Source organism: Thermobia domestica, chromosome 15, assembly GCF_964235325.1.
Source record: "Thermobia domestica chromosome 15, izTheDome1.hap1.1, whole genome shotgun sequence".
In the NCBI taxonomy this organism is placed as follows: domain Eukaryota; kingdom Metazoa; phylum Arthropoda; class Insecta; order Zygentoma; family Lepismatidae; genus Thermobia; species Thermobia domestica.
The window spans coordinates 82,024,424-82,049,617 of NC_137468.1; the positions used below are offsets into that span (position 1 = coordinate 82,024,424).

Consider the following 25,194-nt stretch of genomic DNA (forward strand, 5'->3'; position numbering starts at 1 on the left):
ACAGTGACGCAGATACTCGTAATAATGACACACATGCTACTTACAGTGACACTCATACATCTAGTAATGACACACATACTACTTACAGTGACATATACTACTTACAGTGACACAGATACACGTAATAATGACACACATGCTACTTACAGTGACACAATACTCGTAAAAATGGCACATATAATTCTTACAGTGACATATACGTACTACTTACAGTAACACAATACTCTTAATGACACATACGCTACTTACAGTGACACAGATGCTCGTAATAATGACACACGTGCTACTTACAGTAACACACATACACGTAATAATGACACACATATACTACTTACATTGACATATACTACTTACAGTGACACACATACTCTTAATAAAGACACATATGCTACTTACAGTGAAAGAGACACTCGTAATAATGACACACATACAACTTACAGTGACATACTACTTACAGTGACACAATACTCTTAATAAGGACACATATGCTACTTACAATCACACACATACTCGTAATAATGACACTCATACTACTTACAGTGATATATACTACTTGCATTGATACATATACTCCTGATAAGGATACCTATGCTACTGACAGTGACACGCATCCTCGTAATAATGACACGCATGCTACTTACAATGCCACACATACTCGTAATAATGACTCACATAGTCCTAATAATGACACTTATGCTACTTACAGTGACGCAGATACTAGTAATAACGACACACATGCTACTTACAGTGACACATATACTCCTAATATTGATACACATACAACTTACAGTGACATATACTACTTACAGTGACACACATACTCTTACTAAGGACACATATGCTACTTACAGTGAAATAGATACTGGTAATAATGACGTACAATTTACTTAGTGACACATATACTCGTAATAATGACACACTTACTACTTACAGTGAATATACTACTTACAGTAACACATATACTCTTAATAAGGATATATTTGCTACTTACAGTGACGCAGATACTCGTAATAATGAAACACATGCTACTTACAGTGACACACATACTCATAATAATGACACACATACTACGTACAGTGACACACATACTCTTAATAAGGACACATATACTACTTACAGTGACACAGATACTCTTAATAATGACACATATACTACTTACAGTGACACGCATTCTCCTAATAAAGACACATATTCTAATTATAGTAACGCAGATACTCGTAAAAATGACACACATGCTACTTACAGTGACACATATACTCGTAATAATGATATACATGCTACTTACAGTGAGATATACTACTTACAGTGACACACATACTCTTACTAAGGACACATATACTATTTACAGTGACATAGATACTCGTAAGAATGACACATATACTACTTACAGTGACACGCATTCTCCTAATAAAGACATATTCTACTTATAGTAACGCAGATACTCGTAATAATGAAACATATGCTACTTACAGTGACACACATACTCATAATAACGACACACATAGTACGTACAGTGATATATACTACTTACAGTGACACACATACTCTTAATAAGGACACATATACTACTTACAGTGACACAGATACTCGTAATAATGACACATATACTATTTACAGTGACACGCATTCTCCTAATAAAGACACATATTCTACTTATAGTAACGCAGATACTCGGAATAATGACACACATGTTCTTACAATGACACACATACTCATAATAATGACACACCTTGGAATAATGACACACATATTACTTACAGTGACACACATACTCATAGTAATGACGAGTTCCTCCGTGGCTAAGCGGTTAGCGTACGCGCCTTTGGCGTGGGAGGCCCGGGTTCGATTCACGGCGGAAGCTCGTGTGGTTCGGATTCCACGTTAATCAGTAGGTCCACGTCTCATATAGCCTCGCTGCTGAACGGGACGTTAAACTCAAAATCAACTCAACTCATAGTAATGACACACATACTATTTGCAGTGACATATAGGCTACTACTTACAGTAACACATATACTCTTAATAAGGGCATATATGCTACTTACAGTGATGCAGATGCTCCTAATAATGACCCATATGCTACTTACAGTGACATAGATACTCGTAATAATGACACACATGCTACTTACAGTGACACCCATACTGCTAATAATGACACAAATACTGGTTACAGTGGCAGACACACTCCTATTAGTGACAAGCATAATACTTACAATGACACACATACTCCTAATAATGACACACATATTACTACCAGTGGCACATATACTCCTAATAACGATACACACATACTACTTACAGTAACACAAATGATCCTAATAACGACATTGTCTACTTACAGTGACACACATACCCCTAAAATGACACACATACTCGTCATAGTTATACGTACACTCGTACAGTAACGCATATTTTACTTGTAAAATATCGCGCAAATAATAAGTACTACTAAAGATTTTTTGTCTGTTTTCCGATTACTTGCATTACTGCGCACAGAAGGGGAAAATGCTTATGTAAAGAAAAAAACAGGCACACATTATTTTTTAATTCTTCCGTAAACACTTTACAGTGTTTTACTGTTTCCTAACAGATCCTGGGGAAACCGAGTTCTCATGTTCTAGAATAAAAATGTGTATATTTTTCAGCCCATCTTGTGGATGAATCGCGGAAAACAAGTTTTTCTGCTTACATAACATGTGTTCCATTCCAACAAAGTTAAACAAGCAGAAAACGTTCATAAAAACAAAATTTGCATGCGCGAGCAGACAGAAAATTTTCTTTTTTCTGTTCCTAGGAGCTTGCACAACGTCATCGCAAGCTTAAAAGAAGCGCTTTTTATCCTGATATTATGACACTGTTAGTAATTCACTTGTTTCTCTTGGTTTTAAACATAACAAAGTTTATCTAAGTTAGTTACCAAAATAAGTGAGTTTATATTCATATTCACATCTTACGAAGCTTTAAGCATATAACTTACTTGATGTAACCAAAAACTTAAGTTTGCCATTATGGCAGCAGCATAGAAATTTCAAGATTTGCATTGTCTTCATTACTCTTGCATGAGGAGTAACGCTAACATTAAAATATATTAAATACATTTTGACTGTGCTTAAGACTCTAAAAGTTAACCGTAAGTTTCACATTCTAGTTTGCCAACAATGTGAGGTTAATTAGATTCCATCATGTTGCATACTGTATTAAAGAGAAGCATTTCTCTTTTCATATTTCAAAACAACTGAGAAATTGCTTTCATAGCAAATATAGCATTTAACGTATATAACTAATGGAATTATTATTTGATTAAGAATAGTGTACACTCACTGCGAAATTCAACAACCAACGTTATATATTGTTGATTAAATAAGTATTGTTAACACGTGCACTTTTTTGTGATCTCGTGTTCCATCCCGTTTGGATACCTGTAGGATTGCACGCAAAACAAGATCTTGTACTGAATGCACTGTGAAGTCATAGAATGATGCTTGCATTTTCAAAGACAAGGAAAGTAGCTGACAGGTAACTTGGGATTGATAAAAGACAGTGAGAACGGGAAACAAAAACATCGATTGCGTAGTCGATTCTTTTGTAGGTATACGACTCGTGGATCCTTGACTGTGTTCACTGCCAATACTCGCTTTTCTACGTCATCCCCTCGCCTTCTTTCCTCCTTGCATTTCTCTCTCCATTTCTTAGATGTAAAATCGACTCTTGCGTTATACAATCGCGAGTTGGAAGTGACTGGTCTAACACCTCAGTCCCTTCGAGTACATCATAACAGCATCCGCTGCGCCTCATCAGTTCTATCAGAACTGCGGCATCAATTCTGTCATAAAGTTCCTGCAGTTCTTTTTCCTTTTTTTTTTTTTTTCGAGCCAAGTGTAAGATTGCGTTAGCTTATTGCACCAGGATGCCATTTCGGTTCATCAATGTAAAATTTCTTTTTTTTTTTCCGTAGTGCAGCATATATCTGCTGCAACTTTTCTGAATAAAGGTCAATATTGATGGTACGACCGTTAGGAACGAATTAGTGGTGAATTACTCCGTAGTTCCATCACATGCAGACTTCATGACTTCATACTCGAAACGACCTTGGGGCCACGCTGGTTCAGTGGTAGAGCGTTCACCTCTGGTGTATGGGATCCCTGATTCGGTGGAAAAATACCGGGTGCGTGTGTTTTCTTGGAGTTTTCCCGTTTCCTCCCACTTTCTTCATTCCACCATTTCATTCATTTCTCAACATCCTTGTTTCCTTTAGCCTAGCTGGCATAAGGTGGGACGTAAGACTGAAAAATTTCATTTCATTTTCGAAACGATACTGTTTGACGACCGATCCTTAAAGTTCGACCGTGACTATTCGTTTCGCGAAACGCACATTACGTGAATTTTGCAGCAGTTTTCAGCCCACTTTCACTCTTTTCTGCACGTAAGCTGAGATCAATTTATGTTGCAGAATCCGCCATCTCCTGATGGTTTTCTCGACTTCGTGAAAGTGACACACCACAGTGGACTGGGACATACCGCGCTAGTTGGACAATTGTCGTATGTTAGTGGATAGATTTTCCTCAATGAAGAGTCGTTTGACCTCAGAATCTCTTACACTGGGACGGCCGCACCTTGACCTGCACGAAATTTCTATAACCAACAAGTTTCTGTCTGTGGTTCACTGCACCTTCGCCTTTTTCATAGGAAATATTTTGGGTTGCTGCCGTATCGTTATGTCCGATTTCGAAGTAACACAATAACAGTGCACGTTGCAAACATTGTTAAACACTCGTCGTCAGTGCCACTAAAAACTGACTGAAAATAATAACGAAGTGGAGGTATGTGTTAAATAATCCGCTTGCTACACTAACTCTTGGGCCAAATTGACCTTGTAGGTTACTTATGGTCGATCACGATGTATACACGCGCCTGTGGTTTGGGTTGTGAAAATATTTGCAAGAATAATGATTCATCCTTGTAGTCGTTGAACATCGTCATTTCTTTCTCTGGGAGAAGTTTCCATATTTTCCAGCGAACAACCATTCACATTTTCGTAAAAGTTGGGCTAAGATCAAAACTATGAGAATATGTCCCTAATGACTTCGTTATCTCTGTATAGAGTCAAAGGCATAATGCCGAAGTCCTATATCTTTCTAGTAGCTAAAAGACTTTTGTGCAGTACATTACGTAACGAAGCAAAAGATTCTATTTAGCATTGAAACGTTTAATACTTACCAAAAAGTCAAAAGTCAAGTATTATTGTCAAAATTGAAAATTATAGCTGTTCAGTTAATCCCGTATAAATATGTAACAAGTCTGATAAAATCACGAACTATGAATGAAAAAAAAATCATCATTAATTTTATTCCTGAAAATCAAAATATCAGTTCTGTCGGTGAAGCTGAAGATTTTTTTTAATACCTTAATCCTAATCCTAACTATATATAAAACTACATGAGTTGACATAAATTATTGAGCACTTCCTGTACAATGATTAAATTTGAGATGATTGTAGCTTTCCGGAACTAACCGACAGGAAAATTGCCAAAAGTGAATATTTTTAATTTTTAGGGGATCTAAAGATTGGATGAAGAATTTCCCCATGTTATTTAAATGGTCCTTTTTTTCGACATATAATCTCATGTTTTAGGTATTTAGAATTGGAATAAAAACTTGAATTTCGGCATGCTTGTACATTTTCGTTAGCGTTACCTAAGTGAATCATCAGAAATAAAAATTTCCAACCGTAGAGTGGTTTTATGGGGAACTGAAAAGTCTTTCTCATGTTAATTATATGGGACGTCTTCTACACCCCAAAATGTTTATTCACTTCCGGCATGATTAGAATGGTGAAATTTTGCATGATTGTAGCCTCCCAGGACTAACCGACAGGAAAATTGCCAAAAATGAATATTTTTAATTTTTTAGGGGTCGATAAAGGGAATGAAGAAATTCTCATGTTATTTAAATGGGCGTTTTCTTGCGATACAAAATCTTATCTTTAGATAGTTGGAATAGGAAAAGAACGATAGATTTGTGGGTTCAAGAGGTGCGAGGCCGTAGGCCGAGCAAACTCGGGGGTCTGGGGGCGGAACCACCAGCTAACCAAAGGCTAGTTTTAGTATAAAATATGACATGCATAACTTTATTTTTAAAATTACAAGGACAGATCTTGTATTTTTTCTTAAGTTAATGGAAGCAGAAAATACTATGTCGTGAATATTTTCTATGTCGACAGAAAGGCGCTTGTGATTAGTCAAAAACAGTACCTGTCTATATGTTTATCAATAGATAAAACCATGAAACTATCTCAGAAAAAAAAACATGAAAAATTGATAGCAAATACTTTATGACGAATTAGATTTCAGGAATATTTCTTATTTCCTTAGTCATTAGGAATAACAATATTTTTCAGAAAATGTCATTTGGACTTTCCTAAGATTTGATAAACTTGAAAATACAATATAATGGTCTTTAGCAGATTAGAAAAGAAAAATAATTGAAACAAACAACGACAATAATTCATATATATATAGGCTTTCAACTGAAAAGGCATCCTACATGCAATCTACAAACATGTAGAAGTATCTACAATGGAGAAGTATCTACAATGGAGAAGTATCTAAGCAGTAATTACGAATACAAAAATTTTAAGTACAAAAATGGAGGCCACTGTTTGGTCAAATATCAACAGCATCTTCAATAGGTAAAGAATGGAAAACTTAAAAATGTCTATTTATATAAAACACGATTTTGGGAATCTCTAAAGTGACAGGCAAATTTGTATATATACTTAAATATTCAGCTTATTTATGTTATAATTGGCTTAGCATTGAGTGAGCATATAAATTATTTGTTATACTGTACAGTGTAGCTTATATACTGTGACAGGTGTCGAACTCAATACTATTAGGCTCGGTTCAGACGAGCAGAAAAGTCTGCTGCGGGCCCGCAACAGACTCGCGCGGGCGTCACAGATTAACCGGTTCAGACGAGCAGGGAAGTCTGCTGCGGACTCGCAACGAACTCGAGAGGGGGGTGTCGTTTCAGTCCAACATAGAAAACAGTTTATTTTATTTTCAGCTACAGTTGTCTTCCATGTTATAGATTTATGCAATAACGAAGTTCTTTAAATTATTTTCGCATGAGCAGCACTTCGTTTGATGAACTCTTAACGATAAAATTAAAACAGAAGGTACTATTATAAGACTTCCGATATCACCAATTCAAATGTTAGTTGTCACATTAAATGTAAGCTAATTATGATGACTAATTATAATTAGGTATTATAATTAGGTATATGCAGAAAGTAAGACACTCGGGGACCTATATATAGACATTTTCAATTGTTATTAGCGTCCACTAGTGTGGTTTAACTATCGCGTGACTAATTTCAATTTTTGGCATATGTTGGCTATTTTAAATTAAAAATTAGACACTTATTTGAGCGTTTCCAAATATTCCGCTCCTAAGAGTGTAAGAGAGGCATTTCAGTAACAGTAAAATTTCCCTTTATGTATTCACAAAGAGCCAAATGTGAGAATTCACTTCGGTTAGAGATGTAAAATTCGGATTGTAAAGCCCTAAATAAAAATAATGGAACATAGGTTCCAGCGTTTTTGATTTTTTCTCTTGAAGAGGAGAAGGAGGATTTCTATAGTAGTTCGGTCGCGGTGGGTCAGGGGTAGTGCGTTGGGTCAGTGGTAGACCTCTGGTGCGTGGCGTCCCTGGTTCGATCCCAGCTCGCGTTAAGTGGACTTTGGGGTTGACAAACACCATGTGCTTGGGTTTTCTCGGGTTCCCCGTTTCCTCCCACTTTCTTCATTCTACCATTTCATTCATTCTCATCATCACTGTTTTCTTTAGCCTACCCGGCATAACCGTGGGACGTAAAACTCAGAGATTTCATTTTATTTCTATAGTAGTGAAATTTCCCTTTATATATTGAGAAAGTGTTCAATGTGAGGATTCGCTGAAATTGGAGATGTGAAATTCCGAATGTAAACTCTTAAATAAAAATAATGGATTTAGTGTTTCCAAATAGTCCACCTCTAAGGTAGAAAAAGAGGAATATTTTTTATAATTGTAACATTTCCCTTTATTTATTCACACAGTGCCGTGTGTGAGAGTCTCTTAAGTTAAAGATGTGAATTCCAAATATGAACTCTTACATAAAACAATGGAACATGTTTCAAGTTTTCGTATATTCCCCTGGTAAGAGAGGAAAGGCGGTCATTTATATAATATCGAAATTTCCACTTATTTATTTACACTCTAAGTGGATAGGGGAGTTCAAAATTTATGCCAAAAATAGAGTATCTAATGGGGTTTTGTAATTGCACTTTTATTGAAATGCAATCATCAGGGAAAGGTGGTTCAAATATTTTAGGAACAACTATAAAAGGATTTGAGAAAATTTCCAATATGTGTAGTACACCACAATAAGGCAATGCAGCAAACGAAAACAAAAATAAAGATGGACTGATTATTTTGTAAGCTACATAGGTAGAGTTTCATGGCAAATTTTTAAGTTGTTCTTTACGTCAAGAAACATTCAGTTGCTATCTCTAAAATAGCAACGATGTGCACAATATTATAAATTATACGAGAACCAATAATATTTTTCTTACGTATCCAGCACTTTTTTTTAACCTCATGAGTACCTTGATGTTCAACTAATTTTCATGTTAAATCTAATATTTTTAAAATTTAATAGGTTAACAATGGACGACAAATTGTCAGCCGAATAACGATGCTTTTTTCTTTCTTTTCTGTTTTGCTATTATATAGAATATATAATAGCATATAAATCAAATTGATCACGTTTTAGTAGATAGAAGAAGACAATCTAGCATAATTGACGTCCGGTCGTTTAGAGGGGCTGATTGTGACACTGATCACTACCTGGTAGCAGCGATAATACGGGAGAGATTATCGTTGAATAAAGGTAATACTCAATGTCCGAAAACGAAGAGATTTAATTTAAAGAAATTAGAAGAGAGCCAGGTAAGAGAGAAATACCAGGTTGAAGTTTCGAATAGATTCTCTGTTTTAGAAGACTCGGAGTGCACTAGTGTTGAAGATACTTGGATTGAAATTAGAGATAGCATTAAAAGTTCAGCAATAGAAAAATTGGGACACGCGGAAATACGTAGGAACAAACCATAGTTCGACCAAGAATGCATTAAACTAGCAGAGAAGAGAAAACAGGCAAAATTACGGTGGCTACAAAATCCGAATGAAATAACTACACAAAATTTCGCAGATATCAGGCGGGAAACTTCCAAAACTTTTAGAACAAAGAAACGGGATTTTTTGAAAGCTAAAATTATGGAACTTGAAGATAATAGTAAAAATAAAAATATTCGGGACATGTATAAGGGGATCAGCGAATTTAAGAAAGGCTATCAACCTCGTGCTTATATTTTAAAGAAACCTGACGGAACAATTCTCACTGATACGGATAGCCTCTTAAATAGATGGAAAGATTTCTTTGACGATTTGCTGAACACGCAGCCAAAAACTAATGTGCGTGGAGAAAAGGAGATACACACCGCAGAACCGTATATTCCAGAACCCAATCGAATAGAAGTGGAAGCCGCTATAAAGAAATTAAAGAAACACAAATCTCCGGGTGTAGATGAAATTCCGGCTGAGTTAATTTTAGCTGGAGGCGAAAAATTGTGGAACAAGATACAGAAACTCATTCTCCTTATCTGGAACAAGGAAGAATTGCCACAAGAGTGGAAAGAGTCAATCATTGTTCCAATTCACAAGAAAGGCGACAAAACTGACTGTAATAATTATCGAGGCATTTCTCTTCTGTCAACATCCTATAAAATCCTTTCAAATATTCTGTTAGCAAGATTGACCCCATACGCAGATGAAATTATTGGAGATTATCAGTGCGGATTTAGACGAAATCGATCAACTATCGACCAAATATTTACCATTCGCCAAATACTCGAAAAGAAGTGGGACTACAATACCCCGGTACATCAACTATTTATTGATTTTAGAAAGGCTTACGACTCGGTTAGGAGAGAAACATTATACAACGTTCTTACAGAACTTGGAATACCGAGAAAGCTAATTAGATTAATTAAGATATGTTTAAGTGAATCCCAAAGTAAAGTCCGGGTAGGAAAATTTTTGTCCACGAGCTTCCACGTCGAAAATGGCCTGAAACAAGGAGATGCGTTGTCGCCATTATTATTTAACTTTGTGCTGGAATACGCCATAAGGAAAATCAAAGATAGCAACCAGGGCCTAGAGTTGAACGGCATTCACCAGGTTATGACATATGCTGATGATGTGAATTTAATAGGGGATGATAGGAGAACAGTAGAAATAAATGCAGAGATCTTATTAAACGCTTGCAGGGACATGGGTTGAGAAGTAAATGCAGAGAAAACTAAATACATGGAAGTGCGTCGGGACCGTAATACTGCAAATTGTGAAGGCGTTAAAATATTAAATAATACTTTTGATAAAGTGGATACTTTCAAATATTTAGGATCAATATTAACAGACGAAAATCATATTCACGAAGAAATTAAATCTCGACTAAAAGCAGGGAATTCGTGTTACTATTCGGTTCAAAATCTCTTGTCGTCGCGAATTCTGTCGAGGAATTTGAAGCTTAAAATATATAAAACGATAATCATGCCTGTTGTTCTGTATGGTTGCGAAACATGGTCGCTTACTCTGAGGGAAGAACATAGACTGAAAGTATTTGAGAACAGGATCCTGAGAAGAATATTCGGACCCAAGAGGAACGAGAATGGGGAATGGCGGAAGCTTCATAACGAGGAACTACATAGTTTATACGGTTTGCCGAACATTGTTAGGGTCGTCAAGTCTAGGAGGCTTAGGTGGGCAGGTCATGTAGCTAGAATGGAAGAAAGTAGAAACGTTTTCAAAGTCTTGACTGGTAGACCCATAGGAAAACGACCATTGGGAAGACCTAGGCGCAGATGGAAGGATAATATTAAGATGGATCTTGCAGAGATAGGAATACAAAGTAGAAACTGGATGCAATTAGCTAAGGATAGAAGTCAGTGGAGAGCTTTTGTGAACGCGGCACTGAACCTCCGGGTTCCATAGGCCATAGAGTTAGTTAGTTTTTAATAGCATATAATAGCATAGCATAATAGCATAATATATAATAGCATAGCATATAATAGCATAGCATATAATAGCATATAATAGAATATAATAGCTATTGTATAACGTCCCTTTTCAGCACGTGACCTCGACCTAACGTATAATGCTGTGTTACAAATGGTCCATTCACTCCGGAGTGAGTGATATAAGAAATCTCCAAGGAACTGCATTAACAATAGAAGCTCGTTCTCCAAACCTATTTGTTGTCTATTGTTAATATCACAATAAAGTGTTCATAGCCTCGTTACTGATAAGGGATGCTAAACGAAAATCAAATGTAAATACTACATGAAATAATAATAATAATAATAATAATAATAATAATAATAATAATAATAATAATAATAATAATAATAATAATAATAATAATAATAATAATAATACAATCGCTCAGCCCCGTAACTCTCAGCCGGTGCCTTGAGCATTCAAAACCGGCGAGGTATCATCATTGGGAATGTTTATTTTTATTTTCGTTATCCTTTACTTCATAAGTAAATGAAAAAGGGAGAAAAAATTAAAGGAAAGGGAAGGTCAGGGACAACCACAGACAAGGTATTGATAAACAAAAACAAAACAATTATGACTTAACGATATCTTGACTCTAGTTTATGGTGTTACTATGACATTAGTAACACAACATGAATATTAAAAAGTATGATTCTCACATTAAAAAGTAATAATAATACATATCAATGCTGTTTTTTCTTTTTTGTTCTTTCATTAAATTTCTCACATAGGCCTACGGTCTTACACATCTTGTTCCATGCCTCTCGCTTTTTATTTCTGTCTCGATACTTTTTACCATATCTCGGGACAGTGGCGTAGGGAAGGGGGGCCCGGAGGGGCCTCCCCCCCAAACAGGTCCGACAATGTACTTTGGTACTTTGATGTTTGTAATTTTTTTATATATTTTTATGTTTATATATTTTTTGGTTTGTAATTTTTCTATATGTATCTGAAACATCACTTGCCCCCCCCCCAAACACACATCCTGACTACGCTACTGTCTCGGGATATTTTTGTATTTCGATAATGAATAGTTCTACGTCCAGTTCTTCGCTTTCCATTTCTGCGGCCGCGGGAAAGTCTGCTCGTGTGGCTTGACTCATCGCTAGCAATGGTTTGCCGACCCGCTACACCTGCGCGGACTCGCTGCGAGCCAGCAGTCCCTGCAAGTCAATTTTTGCCCGCTGCGGGTCCGCAGCAGAGTCATGTGGGAGAGTCTGCTCGTGTAACATGAATGATAAGAACCAATGTATTTCCAGCTCGCGCGGGTCCGCACCAGACTTTTCTGCTCGTCTGAACCGAGACTTAAATGTTTATAATTGAATGATAACATTGTTATAAAAAGAATATCAGTTACACTACCTTACTACCTTTATATAACTGTCAATTCCTTTGTAAACCATTTGTATAGGAAAGGGGGGCAAGAGTACGCAAATTTCAATTAAACTTATATATTTGGGTAAAAAATAGTTACAACGGAAAACTTTTACATGGAACACAAAACTTGAACTCTCCTTTACGAAATGTGAACTCAACTATTATACACCTCTGTCCTTGGAGGAACTATAATTCGTAAAATGAAAACATTCAAATTCGTACTCTTGCCCCGATATGTGGTGCAAGAGTACGAAATCAAAGGGGCAACAGCACGCACTCAAAAAAGCATTAACAATTATCACAGACGAAGGTGCCTACTCCTTCATATGATGTGCATTTTTCATGCCACCATTCATGGCATCTTGTGCACTTGATCCAGTCTTCTATTGGTGGATCACTGTAGAAAATATTGCATAATGGACACATATACACTACTTCCTCACTGACCTGAGGAGTTCCTTCGGTTGTAGTTTTCTTGGTACAAGTTGATGTTTCCTTTGCTCTTTGGAGGGCGCCGTTTCAGAAGTGAGTTCTGCTTGAAAGGAGAGGATGTCAGAATCTCTGATTGACCTCTCCAAGATCAAGATTTTTTTTGTTTGAGGGTTTGGTGGCAGTCGGAGGAGGACTGACAACCACCAAAGGAGTGCATGATGTGGACGGTCTACATGGGCCCCTGCTTACTTCCAGTGAAGATCCAGCTTTACTAGTTGGAGGTTTGGTAACCGATGAACGAGCAGCCGGCAGAGGGATTTTTGATATGGACAATCTGCATGAGTTCCTGCTTGCTTCTAGTGAGAATCCAGCGTTACTGATTGAAGATTTGGTAACAGATGAATGAGAACGAGCAACCGGTAGAAGACTGTTTGAAGTGGACAGTTCGCATGAGCTCTTGCTTGCTTCTAGTAAGAATCCAGCGTTACTGATTGAAGATTTGGTAACAGATGAATGAGAACGAGCAACCGGTAGAAGACTGTTTGAAGTGGACAGTCCGCATGAGCTCTTGCTTGCTTCTAGTGAGGATCTGGCGTTACTGGTTGAAGATTTGGTAACACATGAATGAAAACGAGCAACTGCCAGAAGACTGTTTGAAGTGGACAGTCCGCATGAGCTCTTGCTTGCTTCTAGTGAGGATCTAGCGTTACTGGTTGAAGATTTGGTAACAGATGAATGAGAACGAGCAACCGGCAGAAGACTGTTTGAAGTGGACAGTTCGCATGAGCTCTTGCTTGCTTCTAGTGAGGATCTAGCGTTACTGGTTGAAGATTTGGTAACACATGAATGAGAACGAGCAACCGGCAGAAGACTGTTTGAAGTGGACAGTCCGCATGAGCTCTTGCTTGCTTCTAGGGAGGATCTAGCGTTACTGGTTGAAGATTTGGTAACAGATGAATGAGAACGAGCAACCGGCAGAAGACTGTTTGAAGTGGACAGTCCGCATGAGATCTTGCTTGCTTCTAGGGAGGATCTAGCGTTACTGGTTGAAGATTTGGTAACACATGAATGAGAACGAGGAACCGGCAGAAGACTGTTTGAAGTGGGCAGACCGCATGAGCTCTTGCTTGCTTCTAGTGAGGATCTAGCGTTACTGATTGAAGATTTGGTAACAGATGAATGAGAACGAGCAACCGGCAGAAGACTGTTTGAAGTGGACAGTCCGCATGAGATCTTGCTTGCTTCTAGGGAGGATCTAGCGTTACTGGTTGAAGATTTGGTAACAGATGAATGAGAACGAGCAACCGGCAGAAGACTGTTTGAAGTGGACAGTTCGCATGAGCTCTTGCTTGCTTCTAGTGAGGATCTAGCGTTACTGGTTGAAGATTTGGTAACACATGAATGAGAACGAGCAACCGGCAGAAGACTGTTTGAAGTGGACAGTCCGCATGAGCTCTTGCTTGCTTCTAGTGAGGATCTAGCGTTACTGGTTGAAGATTTGGTAACAGATGAATGAGAACGAGCAACCGGCAGAAGACTGTTTGAAGTGGACAGTCCGCATGAGATCTTGCTTGCTTCTAGGGAGGATCTAGCGTTACTGGTTGAAGATTTGGTAACACATGAATGAGAACGAGGAACCGGCAGAAGACTGTTTGAAGTGGGCAGACCGCATGAGCTCTTGCTTGCTTCTAGTGAGGATCTAGCGTTACTGATTGAAGATTTGGTAACAGATGAATGAGAACGAGGAACCGGCAGAAGACTGTTTGAAGTGCACATGTCCGCATGAGCTCTTGCTTGCTTCTAGTGAGGATCTAGCGTTACTGGTTGAAGACTTGGTAACAGATGAATGAGAACGAGCAACCGGCAGAAGACTGTTTGAAGTGGACAGTCCGCATGAGCTCTTGCTTGCTTCTAGTGAGGATCTAGCGTTACTGGTTGAAGATTTGGTAACAGATGAATGAGAACGAGCAACCGGCAGAAAACTGTTTGAAGTGGACAGTCCGCATGAGATCTTGCTTACTTCCAGTGAAGATCCAGCTTTACTAGTTGGAGGTTTGGTAACCGATGAACGAGCAGCCGGCAGAGGGATGTTGGATATGGACAATCTGCATGAGTTCCTGCTTGCTTCTAGTGAGAATCCAGCGTTACTGATTGAAGATTTGGTAACAGATGAATGAGAACGAGCAACTGACAGAAGACTGTTTGAAGTGGACAGTCCGCATGAGCTCTTGCTTGCTTCTAGTGAGGATCTAGCGTTACTGGTTGAAGATCTCGCAACAGATGGATGAGAACGAGCAACCGGCAGAAGACTGTTTGAAGTGGGCAGTCCGCATGATCTCTTCCTTGCTTCTGGTAAGGATCTAGCGTTACTGGTTGAATATTTCGTAACAAATGAATGCGAACAAGCAACCGGCAGAGGACTGTTCGAAGTGGACAGTCCGCATGAGCTCTTGCTTGCTTCTAGTGAGGATCTAGCGTTACTGGTTGAAGATCTCGTAACAGATTAATGAGGACGAGCAATCGGCAGAAGACTGTTTGAAGTGCACAGTCCGCATGAGCTCTTGCTTGCTTGGATCTAGCGTTACTGTTTGAAGGTTTGGTAATAGATGGAGGAGAACGAGCAACTGTCAAAAAAGTGTTTGATCTGGATGCGTCACATGGTCCCATTTTTACTTCCAGTGAATCATCCAATGAACGATTTTGGGCTCTATTCAGGTCAGATGCTTGATTTGTTGCTTCAGGAATGCTTTCATCTTCAGAGCTGGCTTCTATATTTAAGTCTACCACATCCGCAATAGAAGGAAGAAAATCTTCTTCATTAACACATCTGGATTCAGTGGGACGACTCCAGATTCTTGAAGGCTGGATACCAAGCCTCAGTAGACAAACTCGCAACTTGGAATTCGGCGGGATGGATGATTCCTCATCCATTTTTCACACACTGTTGAATACCAGGATTTCAGTGGGTCAAAAAGGAGCGATCTAATGGTTTCAAATTATGGCTAGTATGGGGTGGTATACTCAACATCACTATCACATTTTGCCTGCAGAAATCAATCGCCTCGATTGAAATGTGAGAGGTTTGATTGTCAAAAAGTAACAACACCTTTTTCGTAACCGAATTTGATCGCACATGTTAGTGTAAGTAATATAACCATTCTACGAAAAGTTGTGATTTGATGAACCGGAATCAGATATCATTCCCACAGAACCCAGCGGTGAGCCATCGAATAATTCTTGTTTCATTCGTTTTCTGATAAATATCTGGAATAAAGGAACCAGATGCACTCACCAGGAAACAGCTGTTATGTTAACTCCAAAATTACTAGATACAGTTTTATTCACAACTGATTTTTAGTCGACTTTTGAAACTTTATGAGAAACCGTATTTATGCCAGTTTCGAGCAAGTTGTAGATATCCCGTGGAGGAAAGCCGTTTTCTCTTACAAGATCTTTTAGACAATTAAAAAAGCGTTCAACTTGTGGCTTGCTAAAACCACGAGCTCCCCCCAGACCAATCTTTGAAGGCTTTCGCAAAGCAATAGTTAAATGTCTACGACGGAAAGACTCTGTCCAATCTCTTCCTGCCGTTCGATTCACATGGCTAAAGGATATTGGGCAACTAGTTACGTTCAGCAAAATTGTATGCCATTCTTCTTAGTTAGTTAAGTCATAGAAGAATTGATCCAGTAATGTGATATATTCCACTAATTCGTTCTCCATTTCTTCGGTAAATAGGCCTACTGGTTTTATTGTGCCTAAAGTCGTTGCAGATTCTCATTTAAAAAAAGGAAAGAAAAATTCTTAATTCTCCTTATATCAGTAATGGGAATGCAAAGGATACAAAAAAATCAGATAATATTTAGACCCTTTATAAAAATATATTTCCAAATTCAGCTTATTCCATCAGTTACAGAATGCTTGTCACCTACGAGGGTAACTTGAAAACTTCTCGAGCTATCCTTGATGAAGCTACATATTGTCAAATGTTAGGTTAGATTAGCTTCGTATATCTTTATAAGATTCCATACCAATCATTGGACTGATACCGCCTTATGCACAGTCGTTTTAACGTATAATTACTAAAGGACTGACTACTACAGGAAACATATGGTAGTCGAACTTTTTAGTATGGCGCTAATCACGCTTCAGAACGACTCTCCATAAGACCCATTGAAATTTATTACTGAAGACTACTGACATTTAAGATGAAAGAGGACAAAGCGTAGCATTTCTGAAACCTGAATAAAATAAGCAAGCATAATGTTATTCAGTAACTGCAGATTTAACTATCTCACACGCTTATCTGTTTCGAAAACTCAAACACCACCTTAGATATTTTATGTAAGGAGTGGTATTTAGAATAACATTTATCCCTCGTAGATAAGAAAATATCAGGATTCTTCAGAATTCTTAACGTTAGAGGCTACATATGGGAACCAGTATTCGTAAAGTTTGCCGTCACTCTCTATTACAACAGAATCTACATTCTTTTTTGATTGTTAGATCTAAATCAAATTGGATTCTTTTTCATAGAACAGAAGGGGCAAGAGTACGCACGCGTACCCTTGCCCCATCGGTATCTGCGTACCCTTGCCCCCTCACTAAACAATTGACTTTCCCGTGATGTTGTACAGCCAACTGTTGGAAGAAAGGCAATTTACTCCATCCTGTCAAACAATGGATATGTTAGAAACTAACGCTTTATAGTACTTTGAAATCGTTATAAAATTGTGTAAGTTATTCATTAACTACTTATGTCCCAATATTATATTAAACTATTAGAAAAACATAAATAATTACCTAGATAGCTTGTAGTTTGCCGCAGCACACACAAACTTGTTTAGGTTCTAGACGCCACTAACATCAAACTCCACATGACGCATTATTGCGATACGCGAATATATTCACCTGATTTTAGGGAATCGTATTCTTACCCCCCACGTACTCTTGCCCCCCCTCTTCTCTATTATTAATAAAATGTTGCCATTTGTGACAGTAAGAGAACCATTACTCTTTCATTTCATTTACTAAATTATTGTATTTTTTCAGTTACTGTTTTAAGATAAATTAATTTTCAACAAACTTAAATTCGTTATTGAATTTTATGTCTATTTCTTTCTCTGTGTGTGTGTGTGTGTGTGTGAGTGTGTCTGTTATTCGCGAATTTTTCAATTTTGAGACCTCCATTCGATAGAGCATCAAAACCTAACTAAAGAAGTAATGAAATTTTTTGCTCACTCTTACTGTTCCCGAGACATTGGCCAAAAAGTTCCCATTTCGGGAGATTTAATGAGACATATCTCGGGAACCGAAAGTCATAAAGGGATTGTATTTTGCGATTTTTTTTTTAAATTTTGAGCCCTCCATTTTGAGCATGTGTCTTCGTAAAACAACATAGCTTAAAACGTTTTAACAGGTTTCCTTCGTATAAACTAAACACTTTCTCATCACTCCCGATTACACGGTTGCAGAAGTCTTGTGGCTTCTTTATGTGCATCCTTGCGAACTCTAAGCGAGCATGTATATGTGCTTCTGTTAATTAGACTTGCAAAATAGAACAAATAATATGAGTACAGTTTACATGTCTCTGCACTGCATTCCAGACCTAAAGTTGTTTTCAGGTTTGTTGCAGCAGCGAACGGATTTGCCGAGTTAGCTTCAATAATTTATAATCGAAACATTTTCGTCTTCCGTTGTCATTTGCGGTCGACTCAGTTTCATTTCATTTTGTAATCCCTGTTCCCCTTCTGTTTCGAATTGTTCAATTCAATATCTTACTGTTTTAATATTCAGGCTCATGGCTCGAACAATTTGGTTTTTAAGCATTCCAGCTTCCCATATGTAATTCTTCTTCCTCTACTTATAAGACACAAATAGCTTACTATTTTTGGTTTGTTTTCTTTTTATAAAGATTAGCTCTATTTGCCGTAGACAGCAAACAGTTCTTTTTAAATTTGTTCTGGCTTTACTCTTGAGCATTGTCAATTGATTATTTCTGTAATTATTTCACTGTATGTGACACAAATTAACATTAAATCAATTCACTATGAAATATCAAATTATTGAGTACGATAGGAACACTGCTTGCCAGCTTGTGTTGTGTATCTATGTGTACTGTGGAACGAAGGGGCGTTCTAGCACTTTAAGAAGTGAGGGCAATTATCAAGAGATAAAAACTGTGCGCAAGGGGGCGTTTCGGCACGAATAATGTAATTTATGACGGGTGTTATGACACTTCACCGGTTAGACCTCTCTGTAACTCAGTCTTTGGTGATCAAATTTTGTGTGTTTCGTCATAGGCAATTTCACGATTTTTATATTGTGTATTAGTTATTAGTTCTGTTAACCTAACAACACGAAGTTCTAAAGAATCCGTGTTGATTGCAATATTTTTCCCTTGTTTTTGCGTGCACTATGATGTGGGTACACTACATGGTGCCATTTTGTATAACCTACGTTACGGTTGTAAAATGTGTTAGTTCTCTCTTCACGTAGGAAAAATAAGAAGGAAAGAAAAAAGTTAAGAGAGTTTTCTTCTCATCTGAAACTTCCTCAAATGAATTCTAAATGTGGAGAGCTTAAAATTGGGGCAGAATCTCTCCTTCCGTTACCTTTCCCACACATACACACAAATGAAAAGACCTGAGAATTGGTATTTTTATTTGATGGGAAACTAGAAGATAAAGTTCTAGAGATAACAACTAAGGAAGGTCTCGGCTTCTCCGAAACACGATAGACCTTCGGAGCAGACATTCTAAGAACTAAAATGCTAAGAGTATTACAGTAATCATGTTAATATTTCATGAACACAAAAGCCTAGAGAACACGAAACAAATCGATAGTTATAACACTACAGCTGTTGTTCCTTCTTTGTTGATAATATTATAGCTTCATGAGAAAAGTAATTTTGTATTGAATCCAAACGTGATATATGAACTACTGAATCAATACTTCATACTTTTATTTTTAAACCTTCTTCAAACTAGCAAGAAAAAATATGCTATTTGGTGCGTTAATATAGAGAAAATAAGTAAGCTTTGTTTCGTATTCTTAAAGTGCAGTTGATTTTTAAGTTTGAGAGACATAATACGAAAACAGGAAAATGGAGATTTCTACCACTTCCGGTTTTAAAAGATGGATAAGAGCTGTGATAAAATCTATTCTCGGATCTTGAATCTACTTATATTACCTACAAAACTAATGCGTTTAATTTCATATTGTAAAACTACAGAAAATTCGAATGAAATTATGAGGATCCAATATTGAAACCGGAAATGGTAGAACCGGAACCGGAAGTGCCAGATTTTTCCCAACCGGGTTTCGATATAAAGATAATAGCTGAGATGTGATGGCCTATCGGGCAAGACAAGAAGGGGACGCGAAGACTTCCAGTGCAGTCTCCTAAACGGTAGATTTCATATTGCCTATCATCATGAGATGGTCCGCACTCCACTACGGGAGGAAGGCACATAATACAGAACCTTCTGGCTAATGCTGGCGACCGTTTTTCAGGAAGGTTATCGTGGTCTCTACCGTGGTCTTACAACACAACAAGATGGAAGCTATTTTTACAGTCCTGAGTCCATAGTAAGACTATTCATGGCTTTGGATTAATTGTTTTAACAAAAGAGACAATGTCCTGAGTCCATGTTAAAAGAAAAGTTTCTCACTGACTATTACTGGTTTTGTTCCATGAGCAATCAATGGTGAAACCGGAAGCAATAGACTGACCATTTCCGGGTTTAGTGAAAGCATAAGGGTGGAGATAGAATTTGTTCTTGGGATATTAAATCCATTTTTAAAAGTTTTCATTTAAATGTTTCAATTTTTGCTTTGTAAGAAACAAATATTGAAACCAAGAATGGTACAGTACAACCCCTCAAATCCGAACCCCGGAAATCCGAAAACCCGGCAAATCCGAACACGTTCTTAGGAAAAAAATTAACTACAACTGGTAAATAAAAAAAATAGATTTAATCATACAAATTTAGTTCTTTTAAGGTTTTAACATTTTTAGATTTAATACTTATTCAAAACGTTATAAAATACAGTTAAGTTTAGATAAAATAGGAAATAGTTTATGTCTACTTACGTATATCAAAAAATCCAAAACAATGAAATCATTTTAGGTTAACTGGTTTACGATTCACACGAAAAATTACAACACAAGATTAAACAAACACTGATTTTTCACTTGAAATCAGTTATCTTTAACTGTCGAAGATTAGAAAATAAGTACGTAATATTATTTCCGGGTAATCCGAACCCCCCGAAATCCGAACAGGCTTCAGCCCCAATTAGTTCGGATTTGAGGGGTTGTACTGTAATAGGGTTCTATCATTTCTGGTTTCATTAAATAGATAAGGGCGGAGAGTTAACAGCTCAGTTGGTAGGTTTTATGTCCGTTACTTCTGGACATAGTTAGCAATTACAAAAGTATTATCGATAAATACGTTGGCCCAACGAATTTTACAAATTGAACCCAAGGGGACGGAGGAAGAGGGGCAAAACTATTATAGTAACTGCAGGGAGATATTTCTATTCAGTAATAACTATCAGAAATAGCAAGAAACTGTATTTGATGTGGATTCAGTGTCCGAAGAAGAAAATTAACCTCTACCATATCCCTCTATTGTAACATAAATTTATAGATCTACTATTTCCGGTTTCAAAGTCCCGTAGTTTGAAACTCTATTGTAGTTTTCACAATGTTAAACGAAGTTCAGTTCTTTATTACGTTTTTCTAGATATCTTCTCTCCCATTTACTATAATACAAGCTCACTACCGTATTTGTATATTTGATTTAATGCTAGTTGCACAATGGAGCGCTTTAGTATTCTGAGTTTATACACGGGTAAGTATTAAGCTTAATTTTTCAAGATTACCTTCTACTTTTTGTCTTTATGACTTCGTCCTGAGTGTCTATCAGATGCCTGCATACAACTGCATATTGAAATCATGTTTATCTACAAAATTTTTATTGGTTGTGTAGTTAATTCTTCCTATTGCTTTAATTCCACTCAAGTGTCTTACCACTTTAACTAACATAACAGTTTTTTTTTTTCACATCGAAGCAGACATAGATTTGAGCTAGAATTATTTGTTTGTAGGAAACTGTGGTAAAAACAAAAGATGACAAAATATTGAAGATAAAAAAAGGAAGTTACTAGAATATAATGAGAGAAAAATCGAATTCTCAGACTCGTAATAAAGGGAGAAATGGAAGGAAAAGAAGCAATAATACAATTGGTGGATAACAGAGGTCGTTAGGAACAATTTGAACTCTTATTTAATTTACTTTACAATAATGTCATAATGATGTTTTTTTTTTTTTTTTTTTTTTTTTGCATATGTATTCCCTAACTGTGGAAGTTCATCTTTAAAAATTCATTTATTGAAAGCGTACACTATATAGGAGGGTGTTTCTAAATTTCTAGTACTGCATTTGGAAACCGTAAGCCAAATATGAAATTGAAATTGATTGTGAGATAACAAACATTAACAGCCTTTAGAGGAAACGAAATTCAAAGGAAAGTCGCACAGACACTTGAACAACATAATAAAATGGAATTTAAAATTTTGGACTTTGCAGAGGCAGTTTGCCTTAAGAAAATTGAGAACTCATAGCAGTAGCGGACTATTCGCCTAATTCCCAGAAAACTTGTCCGATATTAATGAAACTTGATACATGGCTTTCCGCAACCTCCCGAAATAAAGCTTGCACATATGCCTACAGGAGAATTCTCCAGCATAGTATAAATTGTATATAGAATTACTTTTTTAAAATCAAACATAGTGTATTGTATTCTTTAGAACATCTCAGTTATCCCATTGGTTGTCGTTCAAATCGGTCAAGGATAAGTGGGTAAAAAGGGGTATGTTCCTTCATACTTCGAGGTTTTCGTTTTATTTCGATAATACGATAAGAAAATAATTGTCCTAGTTAACTTTAACAAGATTGTACAATTTTTGCTCTAATATGGCATGTATTTTCTTTGATTTTGTTCACATGCAGTAGTAGTACCCACTGAATGCGGGTGGAATTATTCAAGAATGAGGAGTGAATCCACCCTCCTCCCTTTAAAATATGTTTCACGATAACTTTCTTATTAAAAAATATTCAATCGTAATGCAATATGACATATATTTCTCTGATTATTGCCAATCATCCCCATTGATTGGATTTAAAATTAATCGAGCATGAGGAGGTGGATGTAACCTCTTCCTTAGGGTTTAGAAAATTGTCCGTAAACTAGTGAGATTGCCCTTCGCGTGCGGTGATTGTTATTGTATGATTACCATTAGTCTGATTAATGTTTTAAGAAAACAGCAAATCAGATGACACAAACAGAAAAATCCCATAAATTATACTTTAATATTATGGCAATTATTATGGTTATTATATTTATTATGACAAAAGAAGCTAACAGAATGTACCAGTGCAACCAGAAAATGCGTTACCGACGTGAGTCTCCACCATTCTGAGAGTTACTGTCTGTTCCGTGACAATTTGCATAAAATTTATATTATTTTAATAAAACTTGACATGTTTGTTCTTCCAATCTTAGGAAATAAAATGATACTATTGTTTTGGATTGACATCTGTGAAGAGTACAGGATAAAATCAATAGTATATTTGAAGATTATACATATAAGTTATACGCGATGTGATAACAAAATAAAACTGAAATTTTGGTAAAGGTAATTCGATTTTGATACAATATAGTGTAAATTTTCTTTTAATACCTACCAATCATTTCTATTGATTCAGATTTAAATCACTGAAACATAACTGAGTGAAAGGAGAATTCCTTACTTCCTCTTTACGATTCTATAATATTATATTATATTAGTGTTTAACAGGAAAAAAAATGTCCAAGAATGAGACATGTATATCAATTGACAATTCATACTGAACTGAAGAAACTGATATGAGTGGGTGTAACAGCTCATGCACAGTTTATGAGAAAGTATAGGAAAAGAAAACAATCAATTTGTAAACATAAGAATTCATGCTGTTCGAGAACCATTACATATGACAATAGCAAGACGACAGTACATACTATGGTTAATGACATACTAGACTAAAATTACTATTAACTCTTAAATTTTAAGAAGCACATCGCTCGTTATCTATAATAACTGGCCGTTTTTATTTTGCTGAAAGAAACGCTTATTTTTTTAAAATGCAATTTCATTCCCATTTGAAGATGAGAGGGCCACAGAAGGTAACATCTTCTCTTGGGCTATTAGTATTTATTTATTTATTTCTTTGTAATTCCCATTGGAAGATGTATAACAGGATTTATTGATTGATTGATTTTGGGAGTTTACAATAAAAAATTACAAAATACAGAACAATATAAAATAAAACAAGAAAATGCTTTCTATAACAAGCAATGAAGTGATGAAGTGCTGAAGTTCTGAAAAGCCTTCTTCACTCTATGGTAATAGTTCAGAGCGCTGAAGTGCTTAAGTTCTGAAAAGGCTTCTTGACTCTATGGTAATAGTTCAGAACGCTGAAGTGCTGAAGTTCTGAAAAGACTTCTTGACTCTATGGTAATAGTTCAGAGCGCTGAAGTGTTGGAGTGCTGAAAAAGCTCCTTGATTCTATGGTAATATTTCAGAGAAGAAATCGTGAGTATGGTGACTTTGCTGAGCAGATCTGGGACTGCTTTCAGCTTTGGCATGTAGGTGTGCAGCGTCCGTACTATGCCGGTCAGGTTCAAATTCTTCAGAAATGAAGAAGTTCTTTAGTGGTTTGGATGATGTGTTCAGAGGATGAGTTATCATCAGAAGACGTCTTCCTGAAGCTACGATAGTGTGTGATATTGTAGGCTTAGGTCTTGAAGTGAATGTAAAAGTGGTGTTCTCAAAAAGGTTCTGAATGTGAGACTACGCTTCTTGGTGTTCTTTACCTTTTTGCTTGTAGAATTTGTTGTATTCGCGGGCATCCGGAATAATTACCAGAATGAGCTCCTTTACAGTTGGCACATTTCGCAGGTGTGTCTCTGGTCCTCTTTTAGCGTTGATACGTCCAATAAGGGCCGACGCACTTAACGCACCGAAGCAGAGTTTGGCAAGTTCTTGCGAATGTCCTTATCTTTGGCATTTGAAGTATTGCAAGTAATGTTTCATTTGTGGTGGTTCTATTCGAACTTGCACGTGTAGCAATAAGTCTTCTTTGAAGATTCTGGCTTGTAGTCTTCTTCAATGTGATCAAGAAG

The 25,194-nt window shown here is 36.8% G+C and overlaps 1 protein-coding gene across 1 annotated transcript in view; it reads left to right on the forward strand.

Annotated features, from left to right (window-relative positions):
• The window catches only part of LOC145671113 (alkaline phosphatase, tissue-nonspecific isozyme-like), a 524,627-nt gene that overhangs the window by 21,081 nt on the left and 478,352 nt on the right, over positions 1-25,194 (forward strand). The window lies entirely within an intron of this gene.